Genomic DNA, 18,684 nt, shown 5'->3' on the forward strand with positions numbered 1-18,684 from the left:
CCCAGATCCCAAGAACCTAACTTGTGATATTTGAATGTGGAACGACTCACAAGTTAGGGTCTCAGGGACTGGGAGAAGATCCAATATTCGCCATCTCCACCTCCCTTCACACTGGGCTGTTCAAGTCCATGGTACACATGCTTCTTTCAAAGAGCAAATTTGTAAGTAAATTTATTATCAAAGTACATATACTGTCTGTCACAATATACTATGCTGAGGATTCCTCTTCATGGCCTTCACCTGGGGGCAGCCCGTAAGAGTCGCCGCACTTCTGGGTACCAGCACAAACATGGCATGCACACAACTCACTAACGCTATATCTGTATGCCTTTGGAATGTGGGAGGAAACCAGAGCACCTGGAGGAAATCCATACGGTCACAGGAGAATATGGAATGTCCTTACAGACAGCAGAGAGAATTGAACTCTGATCACTGGTACTGTAACAGTGTTATGCTAATCACTATGCTACCGTGCTGACCTACATTCCAAGCCCTTCCTCAGCTCCTGTTGGAGACTCTCCCAACACTCCAGCCCCTCCGACTGTGAGCCTAACTTCTTATTTACTCATTCCAACATTTTTCACCCCTCCCCTTCTAATCTCTCCCTTAACCTCACTGAACTCTTCGCAATCTGAAGTCTGGAGGGCAAGAAAATCAATATACTGTATTAATAATTAATCAGAACAGAGCAAAATATAGAGCAGTACAGCACAGTGCAGGCCCTTTGGCCCACAATGTTGTGCTGACCTTTTAACCTATTCCAAGATCAATCTAACCCTTTCATCCCACATCGGCCTTCAGTTTTCTAGCATCCATGTGCTTGACACAGTTACACAGGAGTTGGGAAGCAATCATTCAGTGTGATTTTACTGAAGGCTGCACAGTTCCTGACAATAGTTCCTCCCTGCTCCTTCCTCCAGCAACTTACTCGGGTCTCTGGTCTCTTCCTGATTGATTAGATTTTCAGGATCGGCAGTGCCTCCGTCCGAGTGCAAGGCTTCCTTCCAATTCCTGTCTTCTGCTACTTGGATGGCTGACTGTCGTTTCTGGAGTGATTTTGGTAAGCTCAGAGTGACACTGCCGGTCCCGTCTGCCCGTACACACCCTCCTCATCTCAGCAATACCGCTTGCTGCTGAATGCCAACCACCAGGTAAACCTCCAGCAGGCATACATCGGTACACATACACACATGCTGACACTGACATAAACACACACACACACACACACATTTGCATTGGTAATCACAAATATGAACACAAGAGATTCTGCAAATGCTGGAAATCCTGAAAAACACACACAAAATGCTGGAGGAACTCAGCAGGTCAGACAGCATCTACGGAAAAGAATAAAGTACTGATGAGGGGTCTCAGCCTGAGAAGTCTTTTCATGCTGCCTGCCCTGCTGAGTTCTTCCAGCATTTTGTGTGCGTTACTCACGGATAGGCACACTGACATATTCACATGCACCTGCGTACACTCATGCATACATGCCCCAGACATTCATTTACATGCACATGCATATACAGACACACATACTCATGTACACACTCACCTGAATATACAGATATAAAGAAGATACAGAAACTCGAGCACAACTGCGCATGCACACACACACACACACACACACACACACACACACACACACACACACACACACACACCTTTCCCCTTCGAGGAAATTTGCTTACAGAAACGGTCTGTCTCAAACCGCCAGCAGCACATTTTGATGAATATCACGGCGCATAAGAAAAGCGGAGGCAGAGAAGTAGAGGAATGAGCTGTGAGTTTGTGCCATTATTCAGAGAGAAAGAGAGAGGGGGGGAAAGAGAGAGAACAAGAGACAGGCAGGCAGAATATTTCACTGCAGCACAGTAGCTAAGCGCCAGCCCCTGGGAATCGCGCCCAGCTTTGGCAAATCATTAGTCTGTCTGCCGATACATTAGAGATCAATATTGGCTGCTTGTTTTCTCTTCAACATTGAGATGAAACACACAATATGAATAAGACCAACACACACACACACATACACACACATAGATAGACATTCAAACAAAAAATACACAGACACAAAGGCACACACATACATATAGATATACTCAAACACACAGACAGACACATAGACATGCATGCAGAGAAACACACACAGATACAAAGATGCACATATAGACTGACTGAGACATGCACAACGATACAGAAGTATACATACACATGCATGCAGATACAAACAGAAAGGAAATGAGATGGCACATATTTCCTTTGTCCTGAGACTTTTCCTGGTCTTCCTCGCTGTGCCTTAGAGGAAGAAACAGAGCTGCGAAACAGAAATGAAAGCTTGTCTAGCTTTTTGCCGGCTCACTCGGGTTTCCAGTGAAGCAGACGTGCCTTCTAAAATACCGCATTGCAAATCAGCTCAGCCCAGTTCCAGTCTTCGCCCTGGCTCCTATACGACGCTCTGTGCTGTTGCATTGACAACGCACAGTACCGCTTGTCTGGGAATGGCGCTACGGTTTGGGAGAGGGTAAAAAAAAGGCGTCGCAAGAATAATTCAAAAGATGTTTAGCAAAGCATTTAATTATTGTTTCTTTTACTCGAGCACTTTCTGCAGTGGGCTGCGACGTAACATATATTTTAAAGGATGTTTTCAGTTCTGTTGTGATGTTGATGTGAGCTTAATCAAATGTTTCCTTTCCTTCACCCTTACCTCCTCCCCCGCCCCTCCTGTGGGAATACATCTCAAGCTCGAAAGATTAAAATCCGTCTCATATCTGTTCCAACGTACCTTGTTGCTGACTGACTCGCTTGTCTCTGAGAGTGCAGAGGGCTGGGGAAGAAGCTGGCTCTCATTGTGTGTGTGTGTGTGTGAGAGAGAGAGACAGCCTGTGTGTCTGTCTGCATGAGTGTGCATCTCTGTGTGAGTGTCTATGTGTGTCTGTATGTGCCATGGAGTGGGAGAGGCTGCGGAGGTGTACATTCAGCTGGTGTTTTGACTGCCCCATATTAACACATACCGATCATCAAAGCTACTGGGACCGTGAACTTCCGAAGCAGAGCGAGATAACCCTGTCCTGACGGGTCGCACATATACACAGTTACACATCAATATCTATGCCGCATACAGACATAAACACAAATAGCACGCACACAACTATACAATCATGCAGACATGCACAGATGCAGATATATTCACCCGAAAGTGCTGGATGAACTCAGCAGGTCAGGCATTATCTATGGAAATGAGTAAAGAGTTGACATTTCAGTGCAAGACCCTTCATCAGGACTCAGCATGGCTCAAAACTTTGACTGATTATTCATTTTCATAGATGCTGCCTGACCTCCCGAGTTCCTCCAGCATTTTGTGTGCATCGCTCTGGATTACCAGCATCTGCAGAATCTCTTGTGTATATACCTATATTCAGTCGTACGCACAGGGACACTGGTGTGCATGCATGCACGCACTAATAAATACATGTACACATCACACAGCACATAATCGCAGACATAATACATGCATATGTGCATAGTCACGTACTGTATATGCACAGATATGTGTGTATGTATGTCTATATACACACAAAGGAATGATCAAATCTACTTGTTCACGAGCAAGCCTTCTGTATTCCTATCGTGTATGGGTTTGTAATTCTCAGGTTGGCTATGTCTCACTCCCTGCTCTTTCTGGGAGAGAAGAAATCTGATTGACGGAGGAACATACCCCCGCTTTTCATAATTCTCGCCTTGCCACCCCATCCCCCTGATAACACACACAAAATGCCAGCAGAACTCAGCAGGTCAGGTAGCATCTACAGAGAGCAATAATAAGTTGACATTTTGGGCCAAGACCCCTCAGCTGGATCAATGTATAGATCGCCAACCGTCAGGAAAAGCCTACACCCCGTATCTACAGCCCACAATCCAAACAACCCCAGAACCAATCCAACCCGCACGACCCAACCGGCCCACTTCCCCAATGTTCACACTCCCAACCACACCCCTCAAATACCGACACACTAGCCTGAGCAGTCCCATTCCTCACATAGCAATCGTTCCCTCACCCCTTCACCCCTTCCTCCCACTCTCCGCTCCCCTCGTCCCCACAAAACCCACATCTCCCACTCACCCCAACACATACCTCAGCCCTGCCTACTCTGTCCCACTGCCCTCCCCTCCCCTCCCCACCCCTCCCCGACCAAACACAACTGCACAAACTCATCCTTGGGAGTCCTGCCCACTTTGATCCATGTGACGCAGTGGGTCCACACACAATGCACGGATCCAGGCTTCGGGAATGACAGAGAACCTCTTCCCTGCGTCTCAGCAGTTGTCATGTGATGCAGTCCGGGACCGATGCTCGCAGACTCCCAGATTTGGCAATTCATTGGCAGATTAACATATTCCCCCTGTCTCTAAGGCAGCTGAATGTCTGCCTGTCCCTCCCTTTCTCTTCATCTGGTCATTCATTCAGTTAACTCTCTACGCATAGTATAATTGTCTGATATTTTAAATGTCTCATTGCTAAATAACACGGAGCCTCTCACTCGCAGTTCCTGTCCCCAGTTATTTGCCAGACCCGCTCCCTACCTGCCTTCCTCGCTCTTTCTCTCTTCAACCTTCATCTCTTCATTTCTCTCTCCCCTCCCTGCATCATTCTTTGTCTCCCTACTTTCCCCATTCATCCGTCTGCCATCCTTTATACCCTGCCTCATACCTTTTGCCCCCTACTGCTCTCTATCCTGCCTCTCATCCCCATTTTCTTCCTCTCTCCGTTACCCCTTCTGAACCGTTCATTTTCCTTTCCCCCTCCATTCTGCTTTCCTTTGTTCCTTTTGCTCACCTACATTTCCTTTTCCCTACATTTTTTCTTTGTCTTGTCAAATATATCTATTTCCTGCTTAATTCCCTCTCTCCAGCCATTGTTCCTGTCTCTCTTATGTGCCTTTGACCCTTCCCTTTTTAATCTCTCCTTCAAATACTTCCTGCAGTTCTTAATTTTCTTTCTTCCATCTTTATCTCATCCATATCTCTTCTCCTGGCTGTATTTCTGGTTATTCATATTCCCAGCTATTCACTCTCTCTCTACCTCTTCATGCCTTCCTGTCTTTTCCCCTCCCCTGACTGTTCCTTTCTCCTGCTGCTCCTGAATCACTGCCCTTTGCCTTTTCTTGCTTCATTTTCTCCTTGCTTTCTTCCTGTACGTCTCTCAGCCCTTTTTTCTCCCTGCCTATCATAACCACTGACTGATCTCTCTCTCCTCCCTCTCTCCTCTCTCTCTCTTTCTTCCCCCTCTCTTTCCTCCTTTCTGTTTCTCCCCTCTCTATTTTTTACCCTCTCTCTCTTTCTCCCCCTCTCATTCTCCCCCCTTGCTCCCTCCTCTCTCTACCCTCTCTCTCCCCTTCTCTCCTTCCCCCTCTCTCACTCCTTCTCTCCTTCCCCTCTCTCAGTATCTCTCTCTCCCCTTCTCTCTTTTCCTCCCTCTTCTCTCCTTCATCCTCTCTTAATATCTCTCTCTCCCTGCGATCTATATCTCCTTCTCAACATCGACTGCCCACACCTATCTGTAGGCAGTTTCTATTCCGCACCCCCCCCCCAGTGCCCGAGTGTGCTTTCTCTCTCTCTCCCTCTCTCTCTCTCTCTCTCTCTCTCTCTCTTCCCCCCCCCCACCAATCTCTAACCTCCTCTCTCTTCCTCTGTTCCTCACCTGTCTCAGGCTCCTTTAACCCTGTCAATGCCTGCTCAACCTCATTCTCCCCACCTCTCTCACCTTTTTCTCTGTAGCTCTGCCCAAGTCCTCCTTTTCCACCCAACCTCTTTCCTCCTATTTACCTCACTCTCTCAGTCTCCTGCAATTCTTCCTTGATTTGTACATCTGATAAAACATGAGACATTCAAGACATTAGTCATTTAATTCTTCCTGTCCTCAACTTTCACTCTCACTTCATTGTTTACGTCATTAAGGCTTGTTTTTTTCTCCCCCCGACCAATCATGCATACTGTTTAACGCAAGGCTGGTGTGGACTCCCTTTGCTTTTTAAAAGCTGAAGTTCTGAGATCATCCCCGCCGGGATACATGGCCACATCCCAACATGCACTGCTGCACTGCAGCTATCCACCCTGGTACAAACTGGGCCACAGGTCTTTGACCAGACTTAGGGAGGGAATATGAACGTAACAAAGGCACCATTTTCTGAAGAAGACACCGTGCTTTCTTTCCCCGGTCTCACCCATCTCTCCAAACCAACCCGCAGTGCCCTGACTGACGTGGGTATAGGTTATCCATTACAGAAGCAAGCCGCACCACCCCCCTCCAGTTGGACAGATTAATGAAAAAAAGAATCAGACTGGGTCAGTAAGACAGAGAGAGAAGGAAGGGAGGAGAGGATGAGGGAGGGATGCAGAGAGAGTGTGGGGGGAGGGAGAGAGAGAAAGATACAGGGGGAGAAAGAGAGCGAGAGGGGAGGGAGACAGAAAGATGGAGAGAAAGAGAGGACGGGGAGGGTGGAGGGAGAGACAGAGGAAGACAGAGAGAAGAAAGAGCAACAGCAAGAAAAGGAAGACAGGAATAGAGAAAACAGAAAAAATGAGAGAGGGAAAGCAAGAGAAATGAAACATAGGATAGTAAAAACAGATTGAAGCAAAGGGCGAGACAGGCTTTAAAATAAATCTATAAAGATACTAGGAGAGGCAAGCAAAGAGAAAGCGAGCACAAAAGAGAAATGAAACAAGAACAGGAGTGACGGGGGAGAAAGATGGAATGATGGAATGATGGAAGAAGTAGGGATCAGAGAAATAGAAAAATAGGCTGGCAGGGAAAGACGGGGGGAAGACTAACTGGAGACGGAGTGTGAGACGACAAGATGGGCGCAATGAGGTATCGACAGAGGCCACATGGGGAAAGGTCGGTCGAGAAAAGGAAGGTACTGAGTCATGGAATGAGAAAAAGAGAGATGTTCAAAGACAAGGAGAGGATTAGAGACAGAAACACAGTGTAAGATGAAGACAGAAAACGGTGAAAGTATGGAGGAAGGGAGGCATACGATGAAGGCTAAAGTTAATCAGAGAGAGAATGAGACAGGGAGAAAGGACAAAGGTAGACAGAAAGGAAGGATAAAGCAAAAGGGATGCAGGCATAACTGAACCGAAATAATATAGCAAAAGCAGAGAACCACAAGAAATGCACAGTGGAAACAAACTATTAACCCTTACCCTGCTGGAGTGATCGGGAACTCAGCACAGTAAAGCTGACAGATGCTGCAATATTCTACTGTTTGAATCTTTCAAATAATTTCAAAGGTCAGTAAAGAAAACCCGTAACATTACATATAAAAGACAAAAAAACAAGCAACGGAGGAGTTCCCGACACCATATTGGGTGTTTGGTGAGGGCGGGAGTGAGGGGAGTGATGCCTCTCCCACACCGACCTCATCAGTTAGCCCGGCTCTGGACTCGAACCCACTCGGCTCCTGCACGCTTGGCCTTTATCACTCTATGGAATTTCTCTCTCTCTCGCTCTTTCACTGTACCCACAATGCCCCAGACAAATTGGGGTCGTGACCTCAGTCTAGCGATCACAATAAATAAATAAGTAAGTAAATAAATAAACAAATAACACACCGGGTTGGGGGTGGGGGGGTAACAGTGCAGTCTAATCGAACCTCCGCTGCCCTCACACGAGAATCTGCCTCAGTCACCAGGTGTGTACAGTCCTTGACGTTCCCTGCCCTGGTCTGAGGCGTTTGCACAAGATGGTTTCTTCGAACAAAAAAAAAGAGAGATAGATCTCTCCTATCTAATGCAGCAACAGAGCTTGACTACAGAATTGTACGTTGCACTTAAGAGAGAAAAAAATGAGAAATACCGTTCAAAGTAAATTAAATGAAGTTGAAATCCGGTCTGAAAATAACACCGCGAGAGAGAGAGAGAGAGAAAACAGTGTTAACCTGCAATGGTGGCCAGGTTCAAGTATGCCACTTCCTTTTTTGGAACAGTCTGCGAATCCCGTTGGGAATGCAGACCAAATAGAATCAATATAAGACGGAATCACAGACGCTGTAATCAATCTGCTCTATTGCCACTGTCAAGAAAGCCAAGGAAAGGCTCTCATCTCCCTCAGTACATCTTCCGATTCAAACAAAGACCCACAGACTTAACACTTGGAGAATTGAGCAGGTGTAATCCCCTCACAGTGTTCAGCTTTCATACAAATGCATATATATCGAAATGCACAAAATATGGTTGTATTGGGCACAGATACTTGGATATTCTAAGCAAGCATACACAGGCAGATTTATCCATCTCCTTATAGATGAATCACATGCAAAAATATATTTTATGCAGAGATATACACACATAGATAAGAAGACATATAAAATAGTAATGGTACAAATCTACCGATACACGTAGTCACACACACACACACACACATACACACAAAGTGTACGGACATAAATTTACCTACACAGAAACACATTTTGTACATACATCAATACAGTATGTAAAGATACAGTAACAAGACTTGGTTCTTGAAATGGTAGATAAGCTGAAGATGTTGGATTCCTCTGTCAATCTTTTTTTTCTCATTCCACCACCGCCCCTAACTCTCCCTCGTTCCCACCCTTCCCCCCCTCTTTTTTTAAAAAACAAAAATCGATGACATTGATCCCTGGCAGGGTCCAGAGGGTGGGCCTTCTTCATCCGTGAAGACAGCTTGTGCTGCCGTGTAAGGGGAACTGCCCCCCTGTAGCAGACGGATCGATCAGCTACGCTCTCTGCAGAGCAGAGAGCTCCTGTGAATTAATGGCTGCATCTGCTGCGGCAGCAGGGAAGAGAAACCTTCCCTCCACCAATTACTTGTGGGATGAAGAACAGCAATTCCCTTCCTCCCGATGATAATTTACCTCTTATTTATCCCTTTTTTTCGCACCGCTATGGGGTGGTAGTCCCCAGACAATAGTCCATCCAGTGCCCGTTTTCTATCTGACCCACCCAGAGATATTTGAGACCACTAGACATGGGAGCAGCCATTCAGCCCATTCTGCCTGTTTCACCATTTCATTACGGCTGATTCATTATTCCTCTCAACCCCATTCTCCTGCCTTCTCCCCATAACATTTCACGTCCTTGCTAATCAAGATCCAATCAACCTCCACTTTAACTATACCCAATGAATTGTTCTCCACAGGTATCTGTGGCAATGAATTCCACAATTTACCCCCCTTCTGGCTAAAGAAATTCTTTCTTATCTCATTCTAAAGGGACAACATTGTATTCTGAGGCTGAGCTCTCTAACCCAAAACCCTGCCACTATAGGAAACATCCTCTCCACATCCAGTCTATCTAGGACTTTCATGATTGATCACCCCAGAGGGTGATCAATATTTGTAAGGATTCAATGGGATCCTCCCTTATTTTTCTGAACTCCAGTGAGTATAGGCCCAGGGCTATCAGGTGCTCCTCATACATTAACTCTTTAATTCCCAGAATAATTTCGTGAACCTCCTCTGGACTCTCTCTAATGCCAGCACATTCTTTCTTAGATAAGGGGCACAAAACTGCTCATAGTACAGTCAGGCCAACGCCTTATTAAGCCTCAGTTTGATTCGACTGTGAGGGGGATCTCTCAGTGAGAGTTAAAGGAGAGCAGACAAAAGCTGGATAGCTGGTATCTGCCTGGGACTCGCTCAGTTCCGCATCTTGGGTGGCACAGATGAGCTGGTTCAAATAGACTGTTTCAAAGTTGTATAATGCAGTGAGTGTGGCGGGGGAAATGAGAGGGTGGCTGTGAGAAGCTCTGGTAGAGATGAGCCATGTTGGAAAGCCATAGAGTCACAGAGCAGGACAGCACAGAAATAAGGCCTTCAGCCCACCTAGTCTGTTTTTTTATGAGGCCGAGTTGCTAGCTCGACATTCAACCCAGCACGGACGGAAAGGAGACGGCCTGATTTGAACTCGGGACCATTTGCCTCTAAGTTCGGTGCTGATGTCACTACACCACCAGCCGGCTAACTGTCTAGTCCGTGCCGAACAATTATTCTGCCTAATCCCATCGACCTGCACCTGGACCATAGCCCTCCAAATCCTTTCCTTGCATATATGTCCAAACTTCTCTTAAGTATTGCAATCAAGCCTGCATCCACCACTTGTTCCATACTGGTAACACCAACTGAGTGAAGAATTTTCCCCTCTGCATTGGAATATTGTGTTCAGCTTTGGTCACCTTGCTGGAGGAAAGATGCCATTAGGCTGGAAAGGGTGCGGAGGAAACTTACGGGGATATCGCTCGAACTGTAGGGACTGAGTTATGGAGAGTGCAGGTATGGATTTTTCTCACTGCAGTGTCGGTGAATCAGAGGAGACCTTACAGAGGTGTATTAAATCATGAGGGGCAGAGACAGGGAGAAAGCACTTTCTTAAGGTTGAGGAATCAAGAACCAGAGGGCATACATTGAACTTGAGGAGGGAGAGGCTTAATAGAAACATAAGGGGCAACGTTTTCACCCAGAGGGTGATCAGTATATGAAGTGGTTGGGAAGGTACATCAACACCAATAAAAAGACCCTTTGACAGGTACATGGATCAGAATCAGAATCAGGTTTAACATGACTGGAATATATTGTGAAATGTATTGTCTTGGAGCAGTAATTCATTGATCTACAGTAATAAAAAACCTTATAAATCACAATATATATTATATAAATTATTAAATTAAATAAGTAGTGCGAAAAGGGAGGAAAAAAAAAGTGAGGTAGTTTTCATGGGTACATGGACTGTTCAGAAATCTGATAGTGGAGGGAAAGAGGCTGTTCCTAAACTGTGAGTGTGCATCTTCAGGCTCCTGCACCTCCTCCCTGATGGTAGCAATGAGAAGAGAGCTTGTCCTGGGTGATGCGGGTCCTTAGTGATCCCAGCTTTTGCAGCATCGCTCCTTGAAAGACGGGGAAAGTTTAGAGGGATATGGGCCAAATAGGATTAATGTGGATAGGTATCGTTGTTGGTCTGGACCAGTTGGTCTGATGTGCCTGTTTCCTTGCTGTATTATTCAATGACTCTATGATAGATAGATACTTTAGTCAGTCTGGGCCGGTTGGGCTAAAGAACGTGTTTCTGTGCAGTGTGAGCTTGCGATGTCAGGGACTAGCCAGCTCACCTGGGGCTTCGTGGGTAGAGGTCATCTCAATGGAGCCGGCCTGTGTTGGTGCTGTTGAACTGATCTGGAGAAGGGTTCGAGATGCGGTGAAAGACAGGTTGGCTCCTCATTGCTGTAGGTGGGTTGGGGGTGAAGGGAGGAAAAGGGGCTTGTTTTGTTGTTGTTATTTTGTTGTGCTCTGTGTTGTTTCATCGAGCAGGGTAAGTACGCTGTGCTGGCGCCAGAACGCGTGGCGGTACTTACAGGCTGTCCCCAGCATACCCTCGGGTGTGTTGGTTGTTAATGCAAGCAACACATTTCACTGTATTCACGGTTTGATGTACATGTGATAAATAAATCTAAGTCTGAGATCACACTCATGTACATTGTGAAGGAGGCCAGCAAACTCCCATGATGCTAGGAGTCGCCAAAAGAGGAATTAAGCCAAGGTAGCTGGATGGAATTGAGATTCACATTAGCCACGATCTCCCACAGGAACTCAGGAATGAGCCAATCTGCTCCTTTAGCCTGTCTAGTTACTGCTGAATGGCTCCTCATTCAATTTCCTGTCCTTGCCCCACATTCCTGAATTTCCTCATTGTGACTCAGCATTCCACAGCCTTCAGGAAGTGGGGCGAATTCTGATGACTCACATCAATCCACAGAAAGAGACTGCTCATCCAGAATAATATCCAGGCCTCAGGAGAAGCGGTATCTCTTCTGTCAATCCCATATGGAACTCAGTACACTTCAATGAAATGATAGTGTATGATGTGAAGCTGAATAGCCATCCCCTCACTCTTAGTCTGAGACCCTTGGTGGGATATCCCACAGCAATGGCAGAGCTAGTTAGGCCAGTGGTGGGGCTAAGATAGTGAGGTGGGGCTTTTTACTTAACGGTCAGGAAATGGTGATTCATCATGGCCTTGATTGGGACTTTGCTGACTCATTCGTCAATCAGATCCAAAAAAAAAAATTAATTCATGGCTGCAGAAGTCAATTGGCCCACCTAAGTATTGGGATGCTGAGATGGAGTGTTGCGGTTGGTGCTGGCAAACTACATGGGATAGCAAACAAGAGAATTCCCAAGCTGGAAATGGCTAATACAAGGGGGCATATTTTGAGGTGTTTGAAGGAAGGCATGGGGAGCTATCAGAGGTATATTTTTACACAGTGTGGTGCATGCATGATGGTGGTAGAGGCACATACATTAAGGGCATTTAAGGAACTCTTAGATAGGCACATGGATGATAGAAAAATGGAGGGTTATGTGGCAGGGTAGGTAGATTAAAAGGCTGGCACAACATTATGGGCCAAAGAGCCTCTACTGTGCTGTAATGTTCCATGTCAGACATTCCCAATCTGACATCTACAGACACCTTGCTTAGTGGTATTGGTCCATGGCGTAACAAAGGTTGGGAACCACTGTTCCATGTTCTATGTTCTTTAAATTTTTCTTTACTGAACCATGGCTAATACACTGGTTGAAATGCCGGCAAGGAGAATCCAGCTCCTCAGAGCTTCAAATAAAATCAGATTTAGCAAATTGGTACCAGAGCAGTTTGGAGTCAGTTTCCTCAGCCTTTGCAAGGGAGCCTGCTGTTCTCGAACAACAAAGGCCCATTTATGACCGCTCCCAAATCTCACAATTTATTTTTCAGCTGTCACAACAGTTCAAGCACATCTGTAATCAATGATTTGCACAAAAGCACCAGTTGTTTGCCAGTGGTTCTGACTCTTTTTTTTCACATCATTAGAACATAGAGTGCCACAGCACAGTACAGGCCCTTCTGCCCATGATGTTGTCAACCCTTTTAACCTTCTCTAAGATCAATTTAACTCTTTTCTCCTATGTAGTCCTCCATTTTTCTGCCACCCATCTGCTTTTTGAAGAGTTTCTTAAATGTCCGCAATGTATCTGCTTCTACCACCGCTCCTTGTAGGGTGTTCACGCACTCATTACTCTCGGTGTAGAAAACGTACCGCTGGCATCCCTACCCCATACTTACTTTAAGGCATTCATTAGTCTTGCGAGACCATGGATCTGCGCCTGGAAAGCCTTCACTCTCTAGGGTGCAGGCCTGGGCAAGGTTGTATGGAAGACAAGCAGTTGCCCATGCAGCAAGTTTCCCCTCTCCACGCCACTAATGTTGTCCGCGGGAAGGGCATTAGGACCCATACAGCTTGGCACCAGTGTCGTCGCAGAGCAATGTGTGATTAAGTGTCTTGCTCAAAGACACAACACGTTGCCTCGGCCAAGGCTCGAACTCACGACTTTCAGATCGCTAGTCGAATGTCTTAACCACTTGGCCACGTGCCCACACCCATACTTACTTATGATCACCTTAAAATTATGCCCTTTCAAAATAGCCATTTCCGTCTTGGTAAAATGTCTCTAGCTGTTCACTCAAACTATGCCTCTTATCATCTTATATACCTTCATTAAGACACCTCTCATCCTCCTTCACTCTAAAGAGAAAATCCTTAACTTTCTCAAACTATTCCCATTAGGCACGGTCTGTAATCCAGGCATCAAACTTGTAAATCTCTTCTGCGCCCTTTCTAAAGCTTCCACATCCTTCCTATAATGAGGCAACCAGAACTGAACACAATATTCCAAATTTGGTCTGGCCAGAGTTTTATAGAGCTGCAGCATTACCTAGCGACTCTTGATCTCAATCACCCAACTAATGAAGTCATTATTAACAACCCTGTCAACATCTACGAAAACAAGAAAATCTGCAGATGCTGGAAATCCAAGCAGCACACAAAAAATGCTGGAGCAACTCAGCAGGCCAGGCAGCATCTATGGAAAAGAGTAAATGGTTGACGTTTCAGACTGAGACCCTTCATCAGGACTGGAAAAGAAGATGAGAAGTTAGAACAAGAAGGTGGGGGAGGAGAGGAGGAAGTACAAGGTGGTAGGTGATAGGTGAAACTGGGAGGGGGGGAAGGGTTAAGTAAAGAGCAGGGAAGCTGATAAGTGAAAGAGATAAAGGGCTGGAGCGGGGGAAGTCTGTCAGGAGAGGGTAGAAGACATCTACAAAATGTGGGTTCAAAGGGGATTGATGAGTCATACCTAAGAACTTGGGAACTGTCCATGTTTAAGGATTCTGAGGAGGTGTTTTCCTTGACCAAAAATTTGTGTTGATGTCCTGACCACCATTTATAGTCCATCCCTAATTACCCTGCAAAGTGGTCTCTCTTCCTGAAGTGTGGGAAGGAGTTTCAGAATTTAAACAATGAAAGATCAGAAATATATTTCCAATGCATGATCTTCGTTTCAAGAGATGGCTTTATGATAAACTTTATGGTGGACATTTTTCAGGATTGTTTATGGGGGATGATAGCTGTCACCCATTTGCTAAATTGCCATCAGGGAGACACTAAAAGTCCGTACCACCAGGACCACACACCATCTCTGAAGTTTATTTCCTGTAGCTATCCAGCTTTGCAACAAAACTTATTCAGGTGCCGTACGTTAACTTTACCTGCACAACAACAGTCAAATGGCCTTTCTTGCTCTGTTGATAACTATTGAGTCTGTGCATATGCTCACATTTATTTAAGTTTGATTATTGACATTTGCACATGTGATCATTCTATTAATTGTTGACTGCTCATGACTGTTTGCACTATTGTCTTGTGAATTGTTGTTTGCTATTGTGTTGTCTGTTATGGTATTGTCCTGCGTTTGATGCTTGGTACTGAACTACTATCAATTCTGGTATGTTTCACATACAGGCAATAAAATGATTCTGGTTCTGACTCTGAAAACTGCTCTGAAGAGGGATGTCTGAGGCTCGCTGGACTGGTTCATTAAAGAACAAAATGAGCTGGAGTACAGGAAGGAGACTGAGAGCTTAGTGACATGATGTCATGGTAACAACCTTTCCCTCAATGTCAACAAAACAAAAGAGCTGGTCATTGACTTCAGGAAAGGGGGCAGTGCACAGCTCTCACTTACATCAATGTTGCTGAGGTTGAGAGGATTGAAAGCTTCAGATTCCTAGAAATGAACATCACTAATATCGTGTCCTGGCCCAAGCACATCATTCCAACAGCCAAGGAATCACACCAGCATCTCTAATTCCTCAGGGTGCTGAAGACCCTCCTAAATGTTTAAACAATGCACCATAGAAAACATCCCATCAGTGAACTATGGCTTGGTGTGGTAACTCCTCTGCCCAAGACTGCAAGAAACTGCAGAGAGTTGTGGACACAGCTTAGCGCATCATGGAAACCAGCCTCCCCCCCCCCCCCCCCCACAAATCCACCATGGACTCTACAGCTGTTATTGTCTTGGTAAAGTATCCAACATAATCAAACACCGCATCTACCTCATATGTTCTCTCTTCTATCTTGCTGTTACAAGGCTTAAGTTCACTGGGTGCATTTAAGGTGGAGGTTGGTAGGTTCTTGATTAGGGCGTGAAAGATTATGGAGAGGAGGCAGGAGAATGGGGTAGAGGGAAGTGAATCAGCCATGATGAAATGGTGGAGAGACTCGATGGGCTGAAGGGCCTAATTCAGCTTCCATATCTTATGGTTTTATGGACTATTAAACGGTCCTCTAGTACAACAAGATGGACTCTTGACCTCACAATCTACTTTATTTCGGCATTTGCACCTTATTGTCTACCTTTTCCCGTAAACGTAACACTTTATTCTGCATTCTGTTATAGTTTTCCCTTGTATATTACCTCAATGTACTGAATTGAAGTGATCTGTATGGATGGCCTGTAAAACAAAGTATTTCCCTGTACCTTGGAACATGTGCTAATAATAAACCAATTTACTAATTTTCTCTTTCCTTGCCCCTTCTGCCAGTGATACATACACACAGTGGTACCTTTGATCTCTTCAGCTTGCTTGATTCAATATAATGCATTGCTTCTGTCAGCTTGCAGGTCACGAGCAAGTTAGCGCCGTGAGACTAGGGAAAATCCCGCCCCACGCACATGCAAAGTTGGTTAACCAGCACACAAAAAGAGAAGACCACCTTGTGAAGTCCAACAGGAGAGACTCTACCTGACCAATTACCAGTCCAGAGCCACCAAACACTTCTCATACATTAACCCTTTCATTCCCAGAATCATTCCCATGAACCTCCTCCGGATTCCAGCATTCCAGCATTTTCTAGTTTTATTCTTTTTTAATAATCTCACAATAAAAATAAATCCAATTTCTTTCTGAGAGCTCCACTGAACGAATTTCCATCACCCTTCCATACTGCAGCCAAGAAGAGCAAAAAAAAAGTCATGATGCACCTCTTTGGGTATTTTAAATCTTATCCTTTGGAATACTCACTGGGAGTTTCTCCTTCTCAACTCTGCATCAGGTTCTGTCACACTTGAGAACTTCCTCTTACCCTTATCTAGTCTGGATTTCCAACATCTGCAGGATCTCTTGAAGAACAAAGTCTCCCTGAAGAAAATTAAATCTTCCCTTTGATGGGGATTCAGTGAAACCCTCTCTCACTGCTCCCCCTCTGTGATCTCTGCTGCCTTCCAACTCTTTGACTATGTGCTCAACCAGTTTCATTACCACAAACACACACCCTTCCTGGGAACTTAACTCCACCACCTTCTCGTTCCACATGGTTTCCCCCATACCTGGCCTCACCTATCATCTGCCAGATTGTGCTACACCTTCTTATTCTTTCTGGCTTCTCCCCACTTCCTGGCATGACCAAGACATCAACTGCTTATTCCTTTCCATTCGATGCTGCCTGAACTGCTGAGTTCCTCCAGTATTTTGTATTTTAGTCTGAGAAGAACCCAGTTTTGCACAAACTGAGAAGTACCAACGCTAGGTTATTTGCAGCAAATCTTGTCAGCATGTTCTACAAACCCTTGGTGACATTCCTTAACCACAGATCCTGCAAATTCCATTTTCAGTCTAGCCAATGGTTTTCTGACATCAATCACCGCCATACAGGAAGACTTCAAAATGTTTAAAATTAAACTAGGAACACTTCATCATCAGATGCCAGTTCTTCCCAATCTGGATGTTCCTAATTGCTGCATTGTCTTGATTACCAGAGGATTTAGTTTGTGCATCATTTGAGTGAGACGAGATCTTAACTATTAGGGCCGCATACTGGTGCAAAGGAGTTTCCTTAGGATCTAGTTCAGTACAGCAAAGGTACAACATTGTATTAAACTAATTAAACTTGAAAACTAATGCTGAACTAAACAAATCCCTTCAGCTTACACAACGTCCATGAGGCTCTGCACTGGTCGGGGTCAACCATGGATGTTGCAACCGAGCCGTCTACATGTTAGTCAATACTCAAGCCAGGGCAGTACGACATGGAGAGCAAGCTGTTGCCCATGCAGCAGACTCCCCCTCTCCACGCATCTGATGAACCTAAAGGAACGGCAGAGACTGATACAGTTTGGCACCAGCGGTGTTGCAGGAGTTGTCAGTCAGTACTAAACTCAACGTTAAGACTACCTTAAGGACTCCAGCTCTGGGTTTTTCCTCAGGGTTTACTGGCAAAGCCTTCCCTATGAGCAATTCTAGCTGCAAGGCAGTGAGGTTTGAGATCAGAGTTCACCTTCTCCTAGATGAGCAGCCAATCAGGGTTGACAAGCCCCATCTCCCCAAACAATGTCCTTATCCCTCTAGCTTCAGCACATTTATGTGCCTATCTAAGATCAACTTGAATGCCTCTGTCTTATCTGCCTCCTCCATGAACTCTGCAATGTAATCCAGAGACCCATCACTCACTGTGTAAAAATTCTTACATCACAAGTCTCAATTGAACTTACCTCCTCTCACCTTAAATGTATGTCCTCTAGTATTCGCTGTTTTGACCTTGGGAGAAAGATACCAGATGTCTACTGTTAGATTAGGGTGCAGAATTGTTACTTTGCTTGTATTTTCCTTATACAGCAGTTTAACTTTCTTATATATTTTTATATAATCACCTAGACTCAGTGACCACTTTATTAGGTACACCTGCTCATTAATGCAAATATCTAATCAGCCAATCATGTGGCAGCAACTCAATGCATAAAAGCATGCAGACATGGTCAAGAGGTTCAACTGTTGTCCAGACCAAACATCAGAATGGGGGAGAAATGTGATCCAAGTGGCTTTGACTATAGAATGATTGTCAGTGCCAGATGAGGTGGTCTATGTATCTCAGAAACTGCTGATCACTTGGGATTTTTATGCACAACTGTCTAGAGTTTACACAGAATGGTGCTAAAAACAAAAAACTCCCGTGAGCAGCAGTTCTGTGGGTGAAAACACCTTGTTAATAAGATAGATCAGAGGAGAATGCCCAGACAAGCTCAAACTGACACAATTGTGGTGAAAATTCTAGGAGATCAGCAGCTTCTGAATACTCATATCACCCTATCTGGCACCAACAATCACTATATGGTCAAAGTCACTAAAAGCACATTTCTTCGCCATTCTGATGTTTGGTCTGAACAACAACTGAACCTCTTGACCATGTCTGCATGCTTTTATGCACTAAGTTACTGCCACATGATTGGTTGGTTAGACATTTGCATTAAATAAGTGTACAGGTGTACCTAATAAAGTGGCTAC

The 18,684-nt window shown here is 45.1% G+C and overlaps 1 long non-coding RNA gene across 21 annotated transcripts in view; it reads right to left on the bottom strand.

Moving 5' to 3' along the window:
• LOC140198802 (uncharacterized) overlaps positions 1–18,684 on the bottom strand; it is a 325,008-nt gene that overhangs the window by 57,749 nt on the left and 248,575 nt on the right. The window contains exon 7 of one of the 21 annotated variants that reach the window (XR_011886260.1): positions 17,905–17,940. The exons of 19 other annotated variants lie outside the window; for them this stretch is intronic. This is a non-coding gene — a long non-coding RNA (uncharacterized lncRNA). Of the gene's footprint in view, positions 1–17,894; positions 17,941–18,684 lie in introns of all 21 variants that reach the window. One more of the 21 variants, XR_011886257.1, reaches the window with a different exon arrangement.

Source organism: Mobula birostris, chromosome 6, assembly GCF_030028105.1.
Source record: "Mobula birostris isolate sMobBir1 chromosome 6, sMobBir1.hap1, whole genome shotgun sequence".
Taxonomy (NCBI): Eukaryota; Metazoa; Chordata; class Chondrichthyes; order Myliobatiformes; family Myliobatidae; genus Mobula; species Mobula birostris.